This window comes from Choloepus didactylus, chromosome 27 (genome assembly GCF_015220235.1).
Source record: "Choloepus didactylus isolate mChoDid1 chromosome 27, mChoDid1.pri, whole genome shotgun sequence".
NCBI classification, from domain to species: domain Eukaryota; kingdom Metazoa; phylum Chordata; class Mammalia; order Pilosa; family Megalonychidae; genus Choloepus; species Choloepus didactylus.
In genome coordinates this window covers 21,853,982-21,876,883 of record NC_051333.1, presented here as the reverse complement: position 1 = coordinate 21,876,883, position 22,902 = coordinate 21,853,982, and the positions used below count along the sequence as shown (strand labels likewise).

General features: G+C 42.6%; 1 protein-coding gene and 1 non-coding gene across 3 annotated transcripts in view; both read left to right on the top strand.

The window, feature by feature from the left end:
• Positions 1-1,205: 1,205 nt before the first annotated feature.
• Positions 1,206-1,279, top strand: TRNAT-AGU. The gene has a single exon. It is a non-coding gene; the product is annotated as a tRNA-Thr (tRNA).
• A 53-nt stretch (positions 1,280-1,332) lies between these two features.
• Positions 1,333-22,902, top strand: part of LRP3 (LDL receptor related protein 3) — a 40,983-nt gene continuing 19,413 nt past the window's right edge. The window contains exon 1 of one of the 2 annotated variants that reach the window (XM_037820390.1): positions 1,333-1,564. The gene's annotated coding sequence lies outside the window, so the exon portion shown is untranslated. The remainder of the gene's footprint in view (positions 1,565-22,902) is intronic. The other variant, XM_037820393.1, reaches the window with a different exon arrangement.

The window sequence follows — 22,902 nt, the reverse complement described above, 5'->3', positions numbered from 1 at the left end:
TGATTTATCTAGTGTCAACTGTCTGGCATCCAATAGTTTTGCACGTGAGCACCATAACCTGGTAGTCATTATTTGGGCAGGTCCCACGCTTGACACCACCCTAGTATTTATACATTTATTTAGATGAATGATGTGTGAACATGTGGTCCTCAGAAATCTACTTCATGCCCTTCCCAGGATGGGCTCCCCTTCCCTGTCCTCTCAGATGGTTTTGAGGCCTTCAGACATATGAAGACAAGCATAGATGCATTCTTCTCCATGGCTGTGCAGGATGCTTGGACTGCATATACTCGCAGCTTCCCCCATTGATGGGCATGCACTTACTTTGTTTCTGTTTTGTTTTGCTATTACAATTAATAACTGGAGTGTGAATCTTGTGCCTATGTTTTCACACTTCTGTGGGTAAGAACCCCACCTGAGGATCTTCTGGGTGACCGGATGAGCAGTGCTTGGTTTTGTTGATACCCGAATGCGTCTGGATGAGGGGACCCAGGGTAGGGAGGGCCTCGCCTTGCTCTTGCTGCAGAAACCGCCCCATACCCGATGCTGGGGCTCCAAGGGTTCGGGCCCCTCCGTGGCCAGGATCTCTCCTAGCCCTTCGTGCCTGCTCAGGGCCCCCTGGGTACCCTCAGCTCCTTCCCCGGCTCACGGTCTGAGGAAGTGGCGGCCCATGACACCGGCCGGGTCTCACCCGGAGGGCGGGTGGGCGGGTGCGGGCAGGGCCGGGACCCCATAGCCGAGTGTGCGGCCGAAGGCGCTGGCGCGGACGGGGTCGATGCGCGCTGGTGGTCACCGCCGGGCACGGTGGATGTGCGCTCTGGCCGAGCGCCCGGGGAGCCAGCAGCGGGGCTGCGATGACCGGGCGGGGACCTCCGGGAACGGGTAGGGGCTCGGTCTCGTCGGGGCACGGGCTGGAGGGATTCCCTGCCCCCCAGTTCTGGCCGGCAGAAGACCCTGACCTCGCCAGCGAAGACCCCAAACTCAAGCCGTCCTGACTCCACACGGGAGCAGACACCGTCTCGGCCCTAAACTCGCCCGCCCGAGTAGGCCCCAGCTACCAGGCGCCACCAGAGCTCCGGGACGCCCCAGTCGCCGGTACCAGAATATATACGGCGCGTGCGCGCTGCCGGCGAGGTGAATGCGCATGCGTAGGGAGATGCGTAAATTAGTAATGGGGAACGGACTCCCGCGGTATCCATGCGGGCGGCGCCGTGGCTTAGTTGGTTAAAGCGCCTGTCTAGTAAACAGGAGATCCTGGGTTCGAATCCCAGCGGTGCCTTTGCTGACTTCGTGTTTTCTTTTTTTTTTTTTTGCCCTACGCGCCCACCCAGTTTCCCTCCCCTTTCGGGGGTGAGGTTGAAAGACCGAGGCTTTTTGGGCCGACCCCTTGCCTGGGACTGGGCGTGGTCCCAGATCGCCCGCCTCCCCTGGTTTGCCCTTCCGGCCTAGAAGGCGTGTGCTCAAGCCGCCGGAGGGTCACGGCCCGGCGGGGAGAGGGAGCTGGGAGGCGTCCCGGAGCTCCGGAGCAGAAGGGGGACCTCGCCAAGGGACAGTCGTTTCCTCGGTTGGTCTTACTTTTATTCATTTATTTTTTTGGCCTCGGTGCCTTGCGCCCGCCCGCCTTTCCGGCGCCCACCGCCTTGGCTGGCTGGGTGGGGGGCGCCCGCACCCGAGACCCCGGCTCCCAGCGGCCGTGGCTGGACACCCACACGCCGTGCGGCCCCGCGCCTCCCTGCGCGCCGAGCGCCTGTTTCCGCGCTCCGCCCTCCACCGCGCGGCCGAGCAGGTGCCACCGGCATCGCCATTCTGCAGTGAGGACCGCGGCGGGGCGGGGCCAAGGGGGCGGGAGGCCGGGGCTGGGGGCGGGGAGGGGCGGGGCTTCGAGTCCCGCTGGGTGGGGGTCCGCTCCAGGCCGGGGTGGGGGTCCGCTCCAGGCCGGGGTGGGGGTCCGCTTCTGCAGAGGGCCAGGGGTGAGCGCGGCCCCGGGCTGGGATGGCTAACCTCCCCGGCTGTGAAAATATGCGGATGCGGAGCCCTAACCTCAGAGCAGTGGCCTGCGAGTCTCTGGGGGTGGACTGATGCATTAGAAGTTTTAAAAAAGTTTCTTAGGGATTCTCACGTCAGACTAAAAAAAAACTCACGTCGACCCCACCAGGAAAGTCTCAGTGAACTGCAGAAATGCAGTCAGCGCCCTGTGGTCCAAGCTCTCGTGACCTCCCCTATGGCGCTGAGTCTGCTGTCTGCTTTGTCTTTTGCTTTGTGGTCACTCCTGACCCTTTGCAAGCTTGGTTATTTTTTATTTCCATTGAGAATGAAAACTTATAGTGGTACTTTGAGGTTCTGGGTGATACCTTCTTCCAAAGAGGATTTGCTTTGGACTGGAGCAGGTGGTTCTAATAGGAGCATTTGCCCAAATTCCAGCAGGGAGGAGCATACTGAAAACTGGGTCGAGTCCGTGGGGGCTGGTTTGCTTCTGGTTCATCTTTATTCCTAGCCTGAGAAATTCCTGGTCAGTTTGGGGCATATGCCTCTTAGATGGCCAAGTATTGGTTGGGGGTGAGAATCTAGGGTTCAGGGAGGTTCAGCTGAAGGAAAAGCATTTGGGAGCCATCAGCCATGCACCTTTTGAGGTCCCCCAGGCAGTGAGCAAAGCCAGAAAAGAGTCCACTCTCCTGTCCCTTAACAATGCGGAGCTATTCCTGCCTCAGGGTCTTTGCATTTGCTGGGCTCTCTGCCTAGAATTTTGTTGCCCTGGCTCTTTGCATGACTGGGTCCTTCCCATCTCCTGGCTGCCATTCGGGAGGCTTCCCCTCCACCCCACTCTGTACAGGAGAGCCCACCCCTCCCAGGCCAGCTTCCAGTCCATGCTCATTTCCTTTACTTAATTATCGTGTCTATTTTCTGTTTCTCCAAATGAATTGATATGTGTTTATATACACTGTGTCCTCAGAACCTAGAGGCATTTGTGGACACATGACTTTTTAAAAATTGCTCAGATTATTTTGGTTAGATTATGCAAGTTGAGAGTTTTGGACAACTAGTCCATTTTTAAATGCTGTGAGGCAGCAGTTCTCAAAATGTGGTTCATGGACCCTTGGGAGTCCCCAAGATCCTTTCAGCAGGTCTGCAAGGTCAAAACTGTTTTCATGGTAATACTAAGAATTATGGTCCCTTTTTCACTCTGTTGACATTTGCATCAGTATGCAAAAGTAACGGTGGGTAAAGCTGTGGGCACCTTGGTAGGATTCAAGACAGTGGCACAAAAGGGCACAAGTTGTCGTGTTTATCCTTCACCGCCACATTTTTGCAGTTAAAAAAAAAGAAAAAGCTTATTTCACTTAAATTCCTTAATGAAGCAGAAATAAAATTAATTTTATTGGATCTTGACCCTTGTGTACACACATTTTTAATATTTTGTGCAACAAAATGGAAAGTATTCATAAAGCATTTCTGACACGTACAAAGAAGACAACAGTTGTTTCGAGAAAAGGTACTTGTGTGATTGTTAAGTTGCCAGCTGACCTGGCCGTGCTTTTCATGGAGCATAATTTTTACAAGATAAAATAACTGACAAGGAATCTATGCTTATTTAGTTGCTTATTTAGATTTCATTTCTTGAAAATGAATAAAGTGAGCTTGTCACTTCAAGGAAAACAGCTGACATTATTTGTTGCCAAGGATAAAATTTGAATTTTCAAGCAAAAGCTAGAGTTTGGAACATTTGTATATGCCACCAAAGGCTTGACAGCTTTCCAGGATTCAAGAACTTTTTTGATGATAAAAAGAAACAAAAAACTTTTTTTGATGAGATCGGTGGTGATAATAAGGAATGTAATTTTTTTACATTGGATAATGATATTTCAACATTTGGAAGATCTGCATAACTCAGTGAACCATATTTTCTAAATGACCGGTGCATGATCCATGTGAAGAGCACGTTATAGTGATATATTTTAATGTAACAGAGTATGAAAAGTTCATTGATATGGTTTCAGTGTCCATATTGCAGTTAATCTTAAAGAAGCTCCCATTATTCAATTTTGGTGTAGTATCAAAGAAGAATATTCAAAAATATCTGAAAAGGCTATTAAAACGCGCCTCCCTTTTCCAACACATATCTGTGTGAGACCAAATTTTCTTCATATACTTCAGCCAAAATAACATATCACAACAGTTTGAATGCAAAAGCAGATAAGACAACCCAGCTGCCTTCTATCAAACCTGACATAAAAGAGATTTGCAAAAAATGCCTTTCTTCTCACTAAACATTTTATTTTGGAAAATGCAGTTTCATCTGGAAAATGACATTGTTATTTACATCAATTTTTGGGATTTTTTTTTTTTTCAATTTTATTGATATATTTTCACATAGCATTCAGTCATACAAAGCGTACATTCAGTTCACAGCACCATTATATAATTGTGCATTCATCACCAGATTAATTTTTGAACATTTTAATTACCACACATACAAAAACAATAATAAAAATTAAAGTGAAAAAGAACAATTAAAGTAAAAAAGAACACTGGATGCCTTTTTTTTTTTTTTCTTTTGCCCCCATTTTTCAACTCATCCATCCATACACTGGACAAAGGTGAGTGTGGTCCACATGGCTTTCCCAATCACATTGTCACCCCTCATAAGCTACATTTTTATACAATCGTCTTCCAGATTCAAGGATTCTGGGTTGTAGTTTGATAGTTTCAGGTATTTACTGCTAGCTATTCCAGACCATTGGTTCTTTTTTTTTTTATTATTAAATTCAGTTTTATTGAAATACATTCACACACCATACAATCATCCATGGTATACAATCCACTGTCCACAGTATGATAACATAGTTATGCGTTCATCACCACAATCTATCTCTGAACATTTTCCTTACATCAGAAAGAACGAGAACAAGAATAAAAAATAAAAATGAAAAAAAGAACACCCAAATCATCCCCCCATCCCACCCCATTTGTCCTTTAGTTTTTATCCCCATTTTTCCACTCATCCATACACTAGATAAAGGGGGTGTGATCCACAAGGTCTTCACAATCACACTGTCACCCCTTGTAATCTACATTATTATATAATTGTCTTCAGGAGTCCAGACTGCTGGGTTGGAGTTTGGTAGTTTCAGGTATTTACTTCTAGCTATTCCAATACATTAAAACCTAAGAGGTGTTATCTATATAGTGCATAAGAATGTCCACCAGAGTGACCTCTCGACTCCATTTGGAATCTCTCAGCCACTGAAACTATTTCGTCTCATTTTGCATCCCCCTTTTGGTCAAGAAGATACTCTCAGTCCCACGATGCCGGGTCCACATTCATCCCCGGGAGTCATACTCTGCATTGCCAGGGAGATTTACACCCCTGGGAGTCGGGTCCCACGTAGTGGGGAGGGCAGCGAGTTCACCTGTCGAGATGGCTCAGTTAGAGAGAGGGCCACATCTGAGCAACAAAGAGGTACTCGGGGAGACTCTTAGGCACAATTACATGCAAGTTTAGACTCTCCTTTGTGGTAATGAGCTTCATAAGGGCAAGTCCCATGCTTGAGGGCTCAGCACATCAAACCACCAGTCCCAATGTTTGTGACATCAACACCAGTCCAGGTGAGGATGTCCAACACATCCGCACCTTCCCCCAGATCCTCGGGGCTGGGGAGGGGGAGGCTGTAAATATATTTTTTATTATCTGCCCAAATTGCTCTGGGATGTGTCAGTATTTCACTCCAGCCTATACTAACCTACTGTATCTCACTTCCTATTCAAAGTTCCATGCAATTGTGGTGTTTGAACAAATCGACTGTAGAGTTGTACCATTTAGAAAATTTAGATCCTGTACCAAATAGGTATCTGTTCCCTTGGTCTCATATGGAAGTTGAAGTTTTAAAACACAATCAGTTTCAACCTTTACCCTTTGGCCTGGGTTGCCCTGGTCTTAACCAGCCCTGCTTCATTCATATCACTAATTGAAGTCTGGGCTCTTTTTCAGCTTTTTTTTTTTTTTTTTTTTTGACAGTGGCTGTATGCACTAATACTGACATTCATATCTGCCTTTATTTCTTATAATTAATTGAAATATACTTTAATACCAAAAGTTCATCAAAATATAAATTCAGCAAACATGGAGTGTCCACTGGGTGTAGAACAATTCACTGCAGGCTCTGGGGCTGGAAGGCCTGTGGAGAAGGTGGAGAAGGGGCACGAAGATGCAGAGTGAGGGCAGGTGCAGAATGAGTATGCACTGGTTTCTAGCCTCCATGTTTATGTTTTGAAAAAATAATGTATTTAGTTTTCATTGTGGTAAAATATACATAACATAAAAATCATTTAAAACATTTTAAGTGGGCAATTCTTTGACATTCAGTATGTTGACAATGCTGAGTAACTTGCACCACTCTCCATTTACAGACTGTTTTCATCATCTCAAACCAAAACTCATACTGGTTTAGCAATAACTCCCCATTCCTCCTTCCCCCCACCTAGGTAACCACTATTCTGCTTTCTAGCTCTATGCATTTGCGTATTCTAAGTATTTCATATAAAAGAAACCATACAATATTTGTCCTTTTGTGCCTGGCTTACTTCACTCAACATGACGTCTTCAAGGTCCATGTTGTAGCATGTGCCAGCACTTCACTTCTTTTTACGACTGAATAGTATTCCGTTGTATGGACAGACCGCATTTTTTTATGCATTCATGGTTGATGGTTGCTTGGGTTGCTTCCACCTTTTGGCTGTTGTTGCCGTACAAAATGTGGACACACTGTCCGATGCTCATAACAGCCTATCTGCAGCACCAGCGTTCCAAAGAGAGAAAGCGCTTTATTGCAAACTGCAATATAAGGAAAACAGGAGGCTTGAGAGCCTCAGATCTGTCTCCCCAAACTGGAAAAGCTCTGAGTTTTATAGCATTTTGACAAAGGTGGGCTTATGAAAGTAAATACAGTGGCTCGAGATGACGGGGTTAGAGATAGTCTGATTTGTTGAGCATGCACATGCATCAGAGGACACATGTAAGAAAACAGTGGCCTTAACATGATGCCGGGCATGATATTTAGTATTATAATACAGCATGGGTTACTATAGGTTGTAGGTTTAGGCTACTGTGCATGTCAGGTGGGCCAATTCTGGTTAGAATTGGCTTTATCTAGCAAGATAGACCAGGAATTAGGGTGGGTGAACTCAGGTTTCTTCATTAATAAACATTAAGGGGGCTGTTAGCAAGGTCACAAGATTTGCAGGTTACAAAACAAGATAAGGGGATAAGTACAGGGTTTGGAGATTATTATAAAGCTATGTAGTTACAGGTATACAAAGCAAAGCATCAAAGCATCTGGGTTACGGTTAAGTGAGTTACAACAGTTACAGGTATTAGCTCTTAGCTACATGAGTATGTCAAGAGGTTGAAAGACACAAGTGCATTACAATTCAGTATATATATTTGTATTATATTTGTTAGTTCACAGTTGCAATGTGGGTTACATTGTGACTAATGCTGTGATGAACATTAGTGTACAAATATCTGAGTCCCGCTTCCAGTTCTTTGGGGTGTATTCCTAGGAGTAGAATTTCTGGGTCTTGTGGTAATTCTATGTTAACTTTCTGAGGAAACACCACACTGTTTTCCACAGTGGCTGCACCATTTTACTTTCTCAGTAATAATGTACGAGGGTTCCTGTTTCTCTGCATCCTTGCCAACACTTGTTATTTCCAGATTTTTTTCATAATAACCATCCTGGTGGGTGTGAAATGGTATCTTGTAGTTTTAATTTGCATTTTTTAATGGCTAATGATGTTGAGCATCTTTTCATATGTTTATTGGCCATTTGAATATCTTCTTTGGGGAAATATCTGTTCAGATCTTTGACCCTTTTAAAAATTGGGTTGTCTTTTTGTTGTTGAGTTGTAGCTATGAGTTCTTTATATAGCCTGGATATTAAACCCTTATCAAATATATGGTTTCCAAATATTTTCTCCCATTTGGTAGGTTGTCTATTCACTTACTTGATAATGTCCTTTGAACAAAAAAATTTTTTTATTTTAGTGAAGTGTATTTTACTATTTTTTCTTTTGCTGCTTGTGCTTTTGGTATAAAGTCTAAAAATCCGTGGCAATTAGTTCATTACTGCATTTTTAAAATTTAATTGCTTTTTTTGCATATGCCGTTTTGATTCCCTTCTTCTTTCCTACTCTCTATATTTTTTAGTCATTTTCTTAATGGCTACCTTTGTAATTACAATTAACATCCTAAACTAGTAACAACCTAGTTTCAGTAGTATACACATTCTACTCCTATATATCTTCTTTCCTCCTCTTTTATATTATTATTGTGTCAGATTACATCTTTATACATTGTGTGCCCTTTAACATAGATTTAAAATGTTATTTTCACGTTTGTCTGTTATTTCATGTAGGGGGTGGTGGGAAGCAGTTATAAATCATAAGTACAATAATATAGGATTTTATATTTATCTATGAAGTTAACTTTACCAATGAATGTTCTTTATTTCTCCTTATGGCTTTGAGTTACTGTCTAGGATCCTTTTATTTCATTCACTCCCTTTAGCATTTCTTGTAGAGCAGATCTTCTAGTAATGAACTCTTTCATTTTTTATCTGTCTTAATTTCTCCTTTAATTTTGAAAGATAATTTTGCTGGGTATAGAATTCTTGGTTGACAGTTTTTTTTTCTTTAAGGACTTTTAAATATATCAACCCACTGTCTTCTGGCCTCTGAGATTCTGATGAGAAATCCGCTGTTAATCTTATTGGGGTTCCCTTGTATGTGACAAGTCACTTCTTTCTTGCTACTTTAAACATCCTCTCTTTTCCTTTGGATTTTGACAGTTTTGCTATAATATGTCTTGGTGTAAGTCTCTTAGAGTCTATCCTGCTTGAAGTTCGTTGAGCTTCCTGCTCTTTCAGATTGGGGAATTTTTCAGCCATTATTTCTTCAAATACTTTTTCTGCCCCTTTCTTTCTCTCTTGTCCTTCTGAAACTCCAGTGATGTATATGTTGGTATGCTTGATGGTGTCCCACAGGTCCCTCAGGCTCTGTTAATTTTTTCATTATTTTTAAATTTTATGCCTCACATTGTATTTCAATGGTCATATCTTCAAGAGCACTGATTCCTTCCTCTGCCTGTTCAAATCTGCTGTTGAATCTGTCTAACGAGTTTTTCATTTCAATTACTGAATTTTAAAGCTCCAAATTTTCTGTTTGGTTCCATTTTATAATTTTCATTTCTTTATTTTGTTCCAGACAATATTTTCCTAATTTCCTTTAGTCCTTTGTATATGGATCCCTTTAGCTTATTGAACATATTTGAGATGGTTGATTTAAAGTCTTTGACTAATAGTTTCAATGTATGAGCTTCTTCAGGGAAGATTTCTGGAGAATTCTTTTTTTTAAAATGGTTTTCTCCAAAATGTCTCTGGGCTTGTGTCTCTTAGCAAAGCAAACTCTGGGCTAGCATCTCTTAGCTTAGCATCTCCAAACATCCTTCTTTTTTCCCTGTGAATTGGCCATGGTTTCCTGTTTTCTCAGTGTTTTGTAATTTTTTGTTGAGAACTGGACATTCTGAGTATTATGTTGTTATAACTCTGGAAATCTGTTTCCTCACATCTCTGAGATTGCTAGGTTTGTTGCTGTTGTTGAGGGTTGGCGCTGCCAATTTGTGAATTTTCAAAACTATTTTTTTCTCCCAATCAGGGAATGGAAAGAGAAAAGGGTGGGGGGGAGTAGATACTGCCTCTTTAAGACTCCTCTGCCACTTTTGCCCCAGGGGGCTTGGAACGATGGCTGACCTCAGAACCGGCCCCCTGGCAATCTGAAGTAGCTGACCAAAAGCAGTGATCAGTAATCAGATAATAACCTTCCCCACCCCCACCCTGGATCTTGATGGACTAGGTCCTTATAGTCTACCCTGCACCAAAAAGCTGCAGTCCCTGCTGCTGCCTGACATGTGACTGGGGGATGGGAGATGGTAGCATCTTCAGGGAAGGTGAAATTCAGTGACATTTCCTGCAATTTACCAATTTCTTTCTCCAGATTTTCCCTGGATGCTGCATAGTGTCCCACTAAGTTCCAGAGTTTCAAAATAGTTGATTGATTCATATAGTTCCTGTTTTGGTGGAGGGACTGATTCCTGGAGCTTTCTACTCTATCATCTTCCCACAATCCTCCCCCCAGCCTTCATGTTTTGATTCCTCACTGCTCTGGCCCCCGAGATACCACTTCACTTCCCTCTGATCAGAGACTGGCTCTTTAGAAGGCTGTTGCAATTGGTTATTGTTAAAACTAAAATGTTACCAAGCCATCCACTAGCCGTGCTCACTCTGCCATGTGTGGCGGACTGCCTGGTGTACCTGTGTGTCTTTGGGAGCAGGATGCATGAAGGAGCTTGGGAATCTTGCTTTAATGGGGGATCTAGAGGCCGCTGATGCTCCAGGGAACAAGTCTGCTCTGGAATGCCTCCCCAGTGCTTCCACAGCTCAGCCCCAAGGGCCCAGAGCAAACGGTGGCTGCAGTGGTGGAGGCAGGCACCTGGGAAGGCTGCCAAGCAGGTGACTCAGTAAACCCACACCTGTGAGAATCAAGCCCTGGAGATGTCCAGGCTGTTCACATCCCTCCGTTGCAGGAACACATACCTCTGCATTTGCTCTTTCAGTGGGTCCCAGAATTCTTTTTAATGCAAGATATTAAAAGAATTTCATTTTAATCACCATAATTAATGGTATATAAACACTTCTCATCAAACAAGTATTTCCCTAGACCACATTTTCTCAGCTTACATTATGTCCTTAATACTTAGCTAAGAATTTATTCTAGAGCACAATATTTCAAAGTGAGATTAGAGAAAAACTAATGAAGACATTTGCAATTATTATTTTAATCTTTATTTTTACATTCTAAGAGTAACATATTGTAGTTAGTACGTAGTAATCTATTAGCTTCATAAACATGCACATTTTCTCCAGATCATTTAAAAGTTATGTGGGATTTTATACTGTACAAACAACCAAAGCCATATAACGTAGACATACTTATTGTATCTTTTCATCTACAATTTTTATTAATATTTTTGAATAGTAGCATACTTCTTAAAAAATATAGCTGCCACCAAAATGCTAACTGGGAAACTAATGGTGTTGATTGCAATGCAAATGCCACTGATCTGTTCTCCATCTTTGGAGTTTTGCCTTTAGAGACTGTCATGTAACTGGAATCATGCAGTATGTAGCCTTTTGAATCTTATTTCTCTCACTCACCATAATGCATTTGACATCTGTCCATGTTGTTTTGTGTGTTAGTAGTTTGTTCTTTGACAAGAGGCCCAAAATTTGTACAAAGTGGATGCAAACAATGTGGATTCTGCTGCCTGGGCCTTGGAATCTGCCTGTGTTTCACGGAACTTTCACAGGTGCCTTTTGGAGGGGGGTCACAGAGGCCAGGAGGGCAGTGCCTGGGCCAGTTCGCAGGACCTAAGCCCTGATGGGGAGGACGGTGGCGACTCGGGTGGGAAGGACTGACCTGCAGTGACTGCCTGGATCTGCAGCTGTCAAAGGCCTGGGTCTTCCTGCAGAAAACAGTGTCTGCTGGCTAGTGACACTCAGCCGCCCAAGGGTGGCACTGGCCTCCGGTTGGGGTGGCTCCAGGGCCTCTGACAATGTCTCAGGACCCACTCATGCTCCCTCCCATGGCTCTGCTTCCTCTGGGGCTGCCGATGGTCCCAGACTGACATCCCTCTGCCCCACCGGGCCAGGGATATAAAGAGTTTCTGGCTGCTCCACAATCTTGGCCTGATCTTCATTAACCAGAATTGGGTCTCAGGCCATCTTTGAGACCAGGGGGTGGCACATAAAATGCGCTGACGTTGGCTCAGGTCTGGGTCACAAGCTGGTCCCTGAAACTGGGTGTTACCCACAGGCTGAGTGTAAGGGGCAGTGAGGGCCCAAAGAAAATTAGAGATGCTGTTACCAGGAGGAAGGGAGGGAGTGTGTGCTGGTTTGAATCTTTCATGTGCCCCAGAAAAGCCATGTCCTTTTCATCCAATCTTGTGGGGGCAGATCTATTGTAGGTGGGACCTTTTGATCAGGTTGTTTCCATGGAGATGGAACCCAGTCCATTCAAGGTGGGTTTTAATCCCCTTGCTGGAGTCCTCTATGAGAGGATTAAAGACAGATGAAGCTGAAGGAACTCAGAGACACTTAGAGAAATGCCCAGAGACATTTTGGAGAGAGAGAGCCATTTTGAAGCCAGAACCCAGGAGAAGAAGGACCAGCAGACGTCGCCATTTACCTTCCCATGTGACAGAGGAATCCCAGATGCCATCAGCCTTTCCTCAGAGAAGGTATCTACCTCTTGATGCCTTAATTTGGACACTTTCATGGACTTAGAACTCTGAATTTGCAACCTAATAAATCCCCATTGAAAAAGCCAACCCATTTCTGGTATATTGCATTCCAGCAGCTTTAGCAAACGAACAGAAGGCTGGGTGGGTGAAGCCAGCCGAGACCTCCTGAGTCCCTGGTGACAGACCCCGCAGCATCTGTTTCTGAAGGACTCGAGGTACCTTTTGAAGAGACCCTGAAAGCACCCTCTGTTCAGGAGGCTCCATGCTTAAAAACAACAACCACACAGAACCCAAATGGTCAATTTTCCATGGAATAAACATATAGGGATGTGAAAAGTGTTTTGTTTAAAGGTCAGAAGGATAGGTGTTAAATTCATTTCCATAGTTACCCTTGGGAAGGAGGGGAGGAGACTGAGATGGGGAGCCAAGAGGGCTTTGGCTTTGTATATAGTGGACTGAGTTTTCAATTTAATTTGAAAATAATTTACATATAAGAAAATTCACTCTTTTTGAATTTTTATGAGTTTTTGACAAATGCATAGAGTCATCCAACCATCACCATAATCAAGATATAGAACAGTTCCCCCAGAAAAGTCCCTCAGAGTTAGCCCTTCTAGAGCCAACCCTTCCACAAACCCCAACTTCTGATAACCACCAAGCTTTTCCCGTCCCTAGAATTTTGCCTCTTAGAGAATGTCATGTAAATGGGATCATACAGTATAGTCTTTTGTGTCTGATCTCTTTCATTTAGCATAATGCATTTGACATTTATGCAGGATGTTATATGTATCCATTCCTCCTTTTTTGCTGTTATATTTCATTGTTTGGATGTTCTACTGTTTGTTTATCCTGTTGAAAGCTATTTGGGTTATTTCCAGTTTGGGGTGATTAGGAATAAAACCACTATAACCATTCACATGTAGCTTTTTGTTTGAATATAAATTTTCACTTTTCTAGGTAAATACCTAAGAGCAGAATTTCTGGGACTTAGGGAAAGTCCTTATTAGAAACTGCCAAAGTACTTTCCAAAGCGACCGTTCCATTTTGCAACCCCACCAACAATGGATGAGTGTTCTAGTTGCTCTGCAACCTTGTCAGCACATGATATTGTCAATATTTTCTATTTAAGCTATTCTAATAAGTGTGTATTTGGTTTATACAGTATTTTTAAAATCTTACTTTAGAATAATTTTGGACTTAGAGAAGAGTTGCAAAAATAGTATGGCGTGTTCTCATTCCCTTCATTACATATTACATAACCATGTTTATCAAAATGAAGAAATGAACATTGGTGCCACAGTATCAGTTAAACCACAGACTTTATTCAGATTTTCATGGTTTTTCACTAATGTCCTTTTTTGGTTCCAGGATCCAATCAAGATCCCATATTTCATTTAATAGTCATGCCCCCCTTAGTCTCCTCCAATCTGTGACAGTTCCTCAGTCTTTCCTTGTCTTCCATGCCTTTGATGCTTTTGAGGAATAATAGTAAGGTATTTTGTGGATGTGATGGTTAGGTTCATGTGTCAGCTTGGTCAGGTGATAGTACCCAGCTGTCTGGTCAAGCAAACACTGGCCTAACAATTGCTGTGAGGACGTTTGAGGCTGGTTAATAAACCAACAGGCTGGTTTATTAAATCATCAGTCAATTGACTGCAGCTGTGACTGATGACTCACCTAAGGGCGTGTCTTCCACAATGAGAGAATGCAATTGGCTGGATTTAATCCAATTAATCAGTTGAAGACTTATAAGCAAGACAGATAGAGGACCTTCACTTCTTCTTCGGCTGCCTAGTGAAGCGTTTCCTGAGGAGTTCGTCGAAGTTGCTGGTTCGTTTCCTGAGGAGTTCATCGGAGATCTTCCTTGGAGTTGACAGTTTATTGACGGCTCTACAGAATTTGGACTTGTGCATACCCACAGTTGCGTGAGTCACTTTTACAATTTGATAATCAGAGACACCTCTCACTGATTCTGTTTCCCTAGAGAACTCTAACTAATACAGTGGAATATCCCTCAATTTAGAATTATCTGATATTTTCCCAAATTAGAGCAAGGTTATATATTTTGGAGAAGAATACCATAGAGTTGTTTTATTTTTAAGCACTTTCTTATTTTCCTGCTCCACTGGCTCACCTTGTATATTCCATGCTCCAGTCCTCTTCTCCAAGGAATTCTGATTCCTTATATTGGAGAGTGGTATTTAGGAATCAAGAGCTGGTGTTGGGTGTGCTCATTGGCACTGGCCCTCTGAAGGCAGACAGAGCTCTGGAATTTATTTACGTAGTCTAAGCCATGTATACCCACACATCTCTATTTATTTCTGTATCTATCTGTATGTGTATGTGTGTGTGTGTGTATGTATACACACACATATATATATGATTTAGTTTCTAGCCGCTAAAACAAATTCCATACAATGGTTTGGCTTAAACAATAGGAATTTATTGGCTCACAGTTTTGAGGCTAAGAGAAGTACAAAATAGAGAGATCAGCAAGGTGGTGCCTTCTCCTGAAGACTGAGGCATTCTGGGACTGGCTGCCAGACATCCTTGGTCCTTGGCTTTTCTGTCCCATGGCAGTGCACATGGTTGCATCTTCTCCTTTCTCTTCCAGATTCTGTTGACTTCCGGCTTCTGGCTGCTCCCTGTGACTTGTTTTCTGTCTGACTTTCGCTCTGCTTATAAAGTTCTCCAGTAATCCAGATTACAGTCCAATCTGATTCAGTTGGGCCACACCTTAACTAAACTAATCTCATCAAAAGGTCCTATTTACAATGGGTTCGTATCCACAGGAATGGGTTAAGGTTAAGAACATGTTTTTTCTGGGACACATAACTCCAAGCCACCATAATATACTTTTAAAAAATGAATTCATACTGATATCTCCAACTCCCATTCAGCACCAAAGGTTTCATTCTAGCTCTCCCCTCTTGCTTTTTGTAACTTCTTTCTCAACATTGGAAAACCTGTTTCTTATTATCTTTAGTATAACTTCTTTTTTGTTCAACCCTACTATAAATGTAAAGTAATTTCAGAATTCATAACCTATGTTCCTTTGAGAAACAAATTTATCACCTAGAGCACACTTGGTGTACAATTTTCCTCTTTAGCTTTGCTGTATCTAGTCAAAACACTGCCTTAGCTCCTTTCTTCCTCCTCAGTTGCACTGTGGTTAAGGCATTCATTTGGTTTAACCAAATACAGTTAGTTTTGTCCCAGAGGTCATTCCATCTTGAGTTCTCCTGACATTCTGTTTGATTTCTAAAATTTGCATACAGTAACATTCACTCTTGGTGGTGTACAGATCTGTGGGTTTGGACAAATTACACTGACTGATTTTCCAGTGTTGAATTAGCCTTGTGTTCCTGGAAAAAAATCCACTTGGTTGTGATATATTATCCTTTTAATGTATTGCAGGATTAAGTTTGCTAATGTTCTTTACAGAATTTTGCATCTATGTTCCTGTGGCATATTGGTCTGTAGTTTTCTTTTCTTGCAAAGTGTTTGTTCAATTGTGGTATCAGGATCATTCAGACCTCATGAAATGAGTTGGGAAGTGTCCCTTCCTGTTTTATTTTCCTGATAAGATTGCACAGAATTGGTATTATTTCTTCCTTAAATGTTTGGTAGAATTCAACAAAGAAACCTTCTGGGAATGGAGCTTTCTTTATCAAGAGGTTTTTAATTACAAATTCAATTTCTTTAATGGATAAAAGCTCTATTCATGTTACCTATTACTTCTTGACTGAAGATTGTATAACTTCTTATAAAGTTAAATATACACTTACCATAAAATCCAGTAATCCCACTCCTAGTTTACCCAAGTGAACTGAAAAGTTATGTTCACACGAAAACCTGTATGTGAATATTTATTGTGGCTTTATTCAAAATCACTAAAAACTGGAAACAACCCTTCAACAAGTCCCTCAACAGGTGAATGGATTACCAAACTGTGGTACATGATAAAATGGAATACTACTCAGAAACAGAAAGGAACAAATTATTGATTCACACAGCAACATGTAAAGAATTCAGGCCCTACATACTGTGTGATACCATTTATATGGCATTCTGGAAAAGGCAAAATGGTCAGGATAAAATACAGATCAATTGTTGCCAGGGATTGGAGAGGGGGGAGTGATTGACAACAAAGGAACAGCATGAAGGATTTTGGGGAGAGGTGGGACTGTTTCCTATCCCTATTGTGATGGTAGATACATGACTCTGCATTTGTAGATTTTAAAGTGTGTGGTTTAATTTACAAATATTTCAAGGTTTTCAAGGTATCTTTCTGTTATTGATTTCTACTTTGTTTCTGTTATGGTCAGAGAACATACTTTATATGACTCCAATTCTTTTAAATCAGTTAAGGTTCATTTTATGCCCAGAATATGGTCTCTCTTGGTGAATGTTTCATGCGCACTCGAAAAGAGTATTTATTCTGCTGTTCTTGGGTGGAGTGCTCTATCAATGTCAATTAGGTCAGTTTGGCTAATAGTGTCATTTAGTTCTTCTATATCCTTGCTGATTTTATGTCTACTTTTTCCATTGATTACTGAGAGAGGAGTGTTGAAATCTCCAACTATAATTTGAAATGTATTGATTTCTTTTTTCTGTCAGTGTTTGCTTCATGTATTTTGAAGCTCTGCTATTAAGTATGTACACATTTCGGATTGTTATGACTTCCTGGAGAATTGGGCCCTTTATCATTATATAATGTCCTCTTCATCTCTGTTAATATTCTGTGTTCTGAAGTCTGCTTTATCTGATATCACTATAATGACTCCAGTCTCCTTTCGATTCAAATTTAGATGGCGTATCTTTTTTATCTTTTTAATGTTAACCTTTCTATATCTTTATATTTAAAGTGGGTTTCTTTTAATTCAATATGAAAATCTCTTTCTTTTAATTGATGTGTTCGATCATTTACATTTAATGCAATTATTGATATTTTTATATTTACTCTGTCATTTTAATTTTGCTTTGTTGTTTGTCTCCACTGTCTTTTGTTCCTCTGTTCCCCTTTTCTTGCCTACTTTAGAATTATTTGAATACTATTTTAGTTTTCCATTCTAATTTATCTATTGGTGATTTTGCTTGTCTCTCTGAATTTTTTAGTGTTTTCTATAGGGATTCAATGTGCTAACCTTTCATATCCTATTTAGAGTCAACATTTTACCCTTTTCAAGTAAAATGCAGAATCCTTACAGCCATATAGGTCCCTTTCCCTTTGTGTTATACTTTTCAAATGTGTCATATCTAAATTTATTATAAAATCAGACTATGTTAAAGTTTTTCTTTCAACAGCTATACATTTTAATCAATTTAAGAAGGATAAGAAATCTTTTGTATTTATTCATAAATATTTACAATTAATGTTACTCTTCATTCTTGAAGTTCTAAGTTTCCCTTTGGTTATCGTTACTCTTTAGCATAAAGAACTCCCTTTAGCACTTCCTTTAAAGAAAGTCTCTGCCTATGAATTCTCTTAGTTTTTCTATACTTGAGTATATCTTTATTTTGCCCTAATCCCTGAAGAATATTTTCACTGGATATAGAATTCTAGGTTGACAGTTATTATCTTTCAGCACTTTAAAATGCTTTTCCACTATCTTCTGACCTCCATAGTTTCTGATGAGAAATCTGCAAGTTTTCAAACCATTGTTCCTTTGTATGTAATGGCCATTTTTCTGTGGCTGTGCGGGATACTGATTACGTGCTTCGACTTGGCGGGCCTGGGCTGGGGGACCTGATCAGCCCCTGGGGAGGGTGGTGGGCACGGGCGACAGCGCCCTCCACTGCCCCCCAGGCCTGAGAAAGTGAGGCCGGAGGCAGGCCCCATTTCCTCACCCAAAATACCACTGTTAGGGGAGGCTTGCCGGAGGGAACCGCCTTTTCCCCACCCCCTTATCTTGCCCGGACACTCCCCGTTGCCAGTGCAACTCCCATCACCACCAGTGCGCATACACTGTTGCCAGACACCGTTGCCAGAGCAACTCCCGCCCCTTTTCAAACTACCTCCGCGCTCTCTTAGAACCAATCCTAACCTCCGCACCCTCTCAGAACCAATCCTAGCCTTTATCCCCTCAGCATTGGCTTGTAACAACCCCCGCCCTCTATGCCAGCCTATATAACCTGTGCTCACCCCTAATAAACGCTCTTGGCTTTACCCCCCTGAATAAACCCCCCTTTTGTTCTACCCCTACTGGAGGAAGAGTGTCTTGTCTTTCCCTTCTCGCCGCCCTCCACACCTTGCACGCCTCCGCCGGGGACCGGGCCCAGTCCCCCGCCTCGCCCTCGCCTCCGGGAAAGAGCCCCCGCCGCCGGTACCCTCCGAGCAACGCCAAGAGCCGAGGGTTCAGCAACCGGCCGCCCCCCCCCCCCAGACAAATCAACTGCGACCGCAGGCTGCTTTCATGATTTTTTTCTTCATGTTTGGTTTTCAGAAGTTTGATCATGATGCATCTGATTATGGTTTTCTTTGGGTTTATTTTGTTTGGAGTTCACTGAGTTTCTCAAACCTGTAAAAAATTGGGAAGTTTTTGGCCATTATTTCTTTAAATATTCTTTTGCTCCAGTCTTTTTCCTCTCTTTATGGTACTCCAATCACATGAACGTTAGATCTTTTGATATTTTCCACAGGTTCCTGAGCCTCTGTTCACTCTTCATCATGCATAATTTCTATTAACATATTTTCGAATTCACTAACTCCTTCCTCTGTCATCTTCATTATGCTATTGAGCCCGTACAGTTAATCTTTTATTTCAGATATTTTATTTTTCATTTCTGTAATTACTGTTTACTTCTATTTTATAATTCTGGTTCTCTGCTGATAACGTTTGTCTTTTCACTCATTTCAAGAGTATTTACCTTTATCTAATGAAGCATAGTAGTAATTGCTTTATAGTCTTTTTCTGATACTTCTGACGTCTGGGTTATCTTTGTCTCATTGTCACATTTTCCTGGTTTGTTGCATATTGAGTAATTTTGAATCATGTCCTGAGCCTTTTAAATACTATGTTGTGAGACTCTGGGTCCTGTTAAAATATTCTGGAGAATATTGGTTTTTGTTCTTGTCCTAGCATGCACTTGACCTGGTTTGGTTTACATCACAAGTTCTGTTTCACCTTCTGTGTGGGTGATGATTCCAACATCAGTTCAGTTCTCAAACAATTTGCTGTGCTTCTTTGGGTCTCTTCCAATGTATACACCAGTCAGGAGTTAGTGTGAGATTTGGGTGATGGTTTACATCTTACTTTAGTTCTCCAAGCTTCTTCTGTGTTGCTTTGGGTCTGTCCCATATATGTGAAGTTCAGGGGTGAGCACAGGTCTTGTCCATTTCAGACACAGAATCAGGAGGTACAGTTCTCTCTTTTTCCTCTCTTGGACTCTCTCATATTCTCTGGCTTGCGTGGGGTTCCTTTTCCCAGTCCTCTAACCAGGAAGACTGGATATCACCTGCAATTTTAGCTGGTTGCATTGATGCAGCAGCTGCATCTCCATGGCTGGAGTTGGCTCTTGGCACAGCATCAGAATGAAAAAAGAGGAAAATTTTTTTTTTTAAATATGAGGGTTCCCTCCACATATTCTTGTTCACAGGTGTCCCTTTTCCTGAGTCTCTGCCCAGAAAAATGTGTTTTTTCTCAGAATTTTCTGCTGCCTGCCTTATACAGTGCACTTCCCCTGGGCATTCCCCTTGGAGTCAATGTTGAATGAGAAAACTGGGGGAAAATCTCGTTCTCATGTTACTTGTTTCTTCAGTTTTTGACTCTTCTCACCAATCTGTCTTCTTTTGCTTACCTTTTAGAGTCCTCAGGTAGTGCATTTTGTATTTTGTGCAGAGTTTTTATTTGTAATAAGTGGGAGAGATAGGCTGTAGTGAGCTTACTCCATTTTGGCCACCTCTGGAAGTCTGTAATGGACTAATTTTTCAGACAAGACTGAATTTATGTAGTCATTGTGTAATATTGAATTATCAATTATAAGGAAAAATAGTAGTTAAATTTCTTTTTCACTTATGATTTTTCTCCTGTTTCCTCCGCATTTTTTTTTTTTCTTTCAGGAACCCATTGCCCTCTCAGAAAAGGCAATAGCTATAAAAAGCCACAAGGCCCCAGGCAGGTAAGGGAGGTAAGAGCCCCAGGATTGGTGGGCAGGTGGATACCTGCTGTCATTTTGCCCACCTAGCTGCCTGTCTGTTCATCACCTTTTAGCAGGTTCCTGCAAAGAAGCTGGCCCCTACCCCACTCTCAGGCCCAGTGTTCTGGGCAATGCCCACTCTCTGTACCCCCAGTGGTGGATTTGGTGACCCAGGCCCAAGTCCATCAGCACTTTCCCTCTTTCTTGGGCCACCCTGATTGGGTTGAGATTGGGGTTGATCTCTTCAGACCCCATAAGACAAATTGAAACTTGTGTTGAGACCATTGTGGATGGTATGAGCTCTTCCCTGTTGAACTTGAATCTGGGGGTAACTGGATACCATCTTGTTCCCAAGTGGAGCATGGAGATGATGCCACCAGGCAGAAGGGGGCAGAGTGATGGAGACAGAGGGAGAAACAGACACACACACACACACACAAGGAGAATTCTGTGGCATTTCTTCATGCCCCTAGATTCAGCTGCACTTGAACTGAGTATTTCAAATATGGGATCCCAAATTCTTTTTGTTTTACCCAAGTTTTCTGACTCTTGGAATGAAAATAGGCATTTCAGGGATATGAACAAAAGCCCCCATGGGGAGTGTGGACAGATGCCCATGGGCTTGGCAAGAGTTCATCGGCTCCTTGAGGCTAGAATGGATGTTTGGGCAGGATCACCAGGCAGAGGGCAGTAAGAGTTGTGTGAAAGAAAGAACTTCAGAACCATCAGCAGGTTCTGAAGAGCTGAAACACAGAAGTGGAAGACCTACGGGACTGCTCCTCATTCCAGTATGGACACCTTTCTCTCCCCACAAGCTCTTCCTGCTGGATTCCCACAACTTTCTGAGCACATTTCCATCATTATGCTATCCAGCAGGTATCTTCTACCTGTCTTTGCCCTCTCTCACAAAAATGGCAAAGTCCTTGAAGCTAAGATGCTTAGCTACTCTTCCTTATATTTACAGCTCCTGGCACAGGGCCTCTTGCATTGAAGGCACCTAACAAATGTTTGTTGAGTGAATGAATGAGTATCTTCTTGAGGCACTTTCAATTCAGAGGTTCCCGGGCAATTTGTAGGGCACACTAGAGGAATATCTAGGAAATGCTCCTACCCCTACCCCACAATCCCATGGCTCCAAGACAACTGGATGCTTGACCCAGGATGAGCCCTCAGAGGAGTCCATCTGGACAGACTGGGCCAATCAGAGCCTTTCTGCAGAATTTGGGATTTGGGTGGCTGGCCTGTTACTCGCAGACCCAGGTGCTGTAGGTGATGGTGATGGTGGTAGTGGAAGGGGCCATGCTTTCTGCCATGTGCTCGGAGGGAAGTTGCTGGCCAGTGGGGGGGAGGCAAGAACAGAGCAGGTGCAGGGAGAGGCACTGAGATGACAGACCGAGATCCTGCCACTTTGCTCCCAAGTATCTCTTTGCATTCCTGTCCTGAACTCCATGAAACCCCCAAGGCCAGGGACTCTTCACTTGCAGCCCCTTTTCCCTCAGGAAAGTTGAGTCTGGTTTTCATTGCTTACACCCAAAAGTGTTCCAATGCTCAAGTGTCTCTCCTTCCTTGGACTGTTTACATTTTCTTCTAGAGAAGACAGTGTTTTCCATCACACCTGTCACTTCCTCTCAACTAGCTTTTACATCTTTAGCCTAAGTGCTGGTCCACTGCGGCCAAGTCACACGACACTGTTCCCTGTTTCTCTTTTCATAAAATGAGGGAAATTCTCCTTGACTTACTTTTTTATGAATCTTGCTTGGAGAGTGCTCTCAAAGGACTTGCATCAGTCAGGATGAGGATGTTGTAAGGATGGAGACCAAGACTTGCTGAGATCATCAGAATTTTGGCCTGAGATGTGTCAAGAAGGGACAAAGACAATGGTGCATTATGATTTGGAAGTTTTGCCTTCTCAGGGCCAGAAATTGAACTTGTTACATTGAAAGTGTTGCAATTCCCTTGAGAGCTGTTATTATCATCATTGCTGTTATTATCCTTATAACTGAACTCGACTGAGCCCTCTGAGTTCGCAACGATTTTGGATGCATATGTTTTCTCTCAGGCTCCCAAACTTTATCACTTAGTGGCTACCTATGGCTGAATCAAATTAGACTTTGCTCTTGCTGACAAAATCAATGCAACTGTAGTTATTTTCCCCTTTTTATTTATAGAAAAATTTTTAAAAGAAAAAATTTGAAGAACATTATCTCTTGGTTTTCTAAGTGGCATAAAATGTCATTGAAATAAGTAGGTGAACTTTCGGGAGGGATGTTTCCGATGCTCATTCTCTGGGGGAAAAACCATTACTCTCTTGATCTTGCACAATTTCCTCTGTCAACAATATAAGGCTGCAACAGTGGAGAAAGGAAGCCCACCCCACAGACCTCCGTGACCCCTGTCTGTGCACAGTTCAC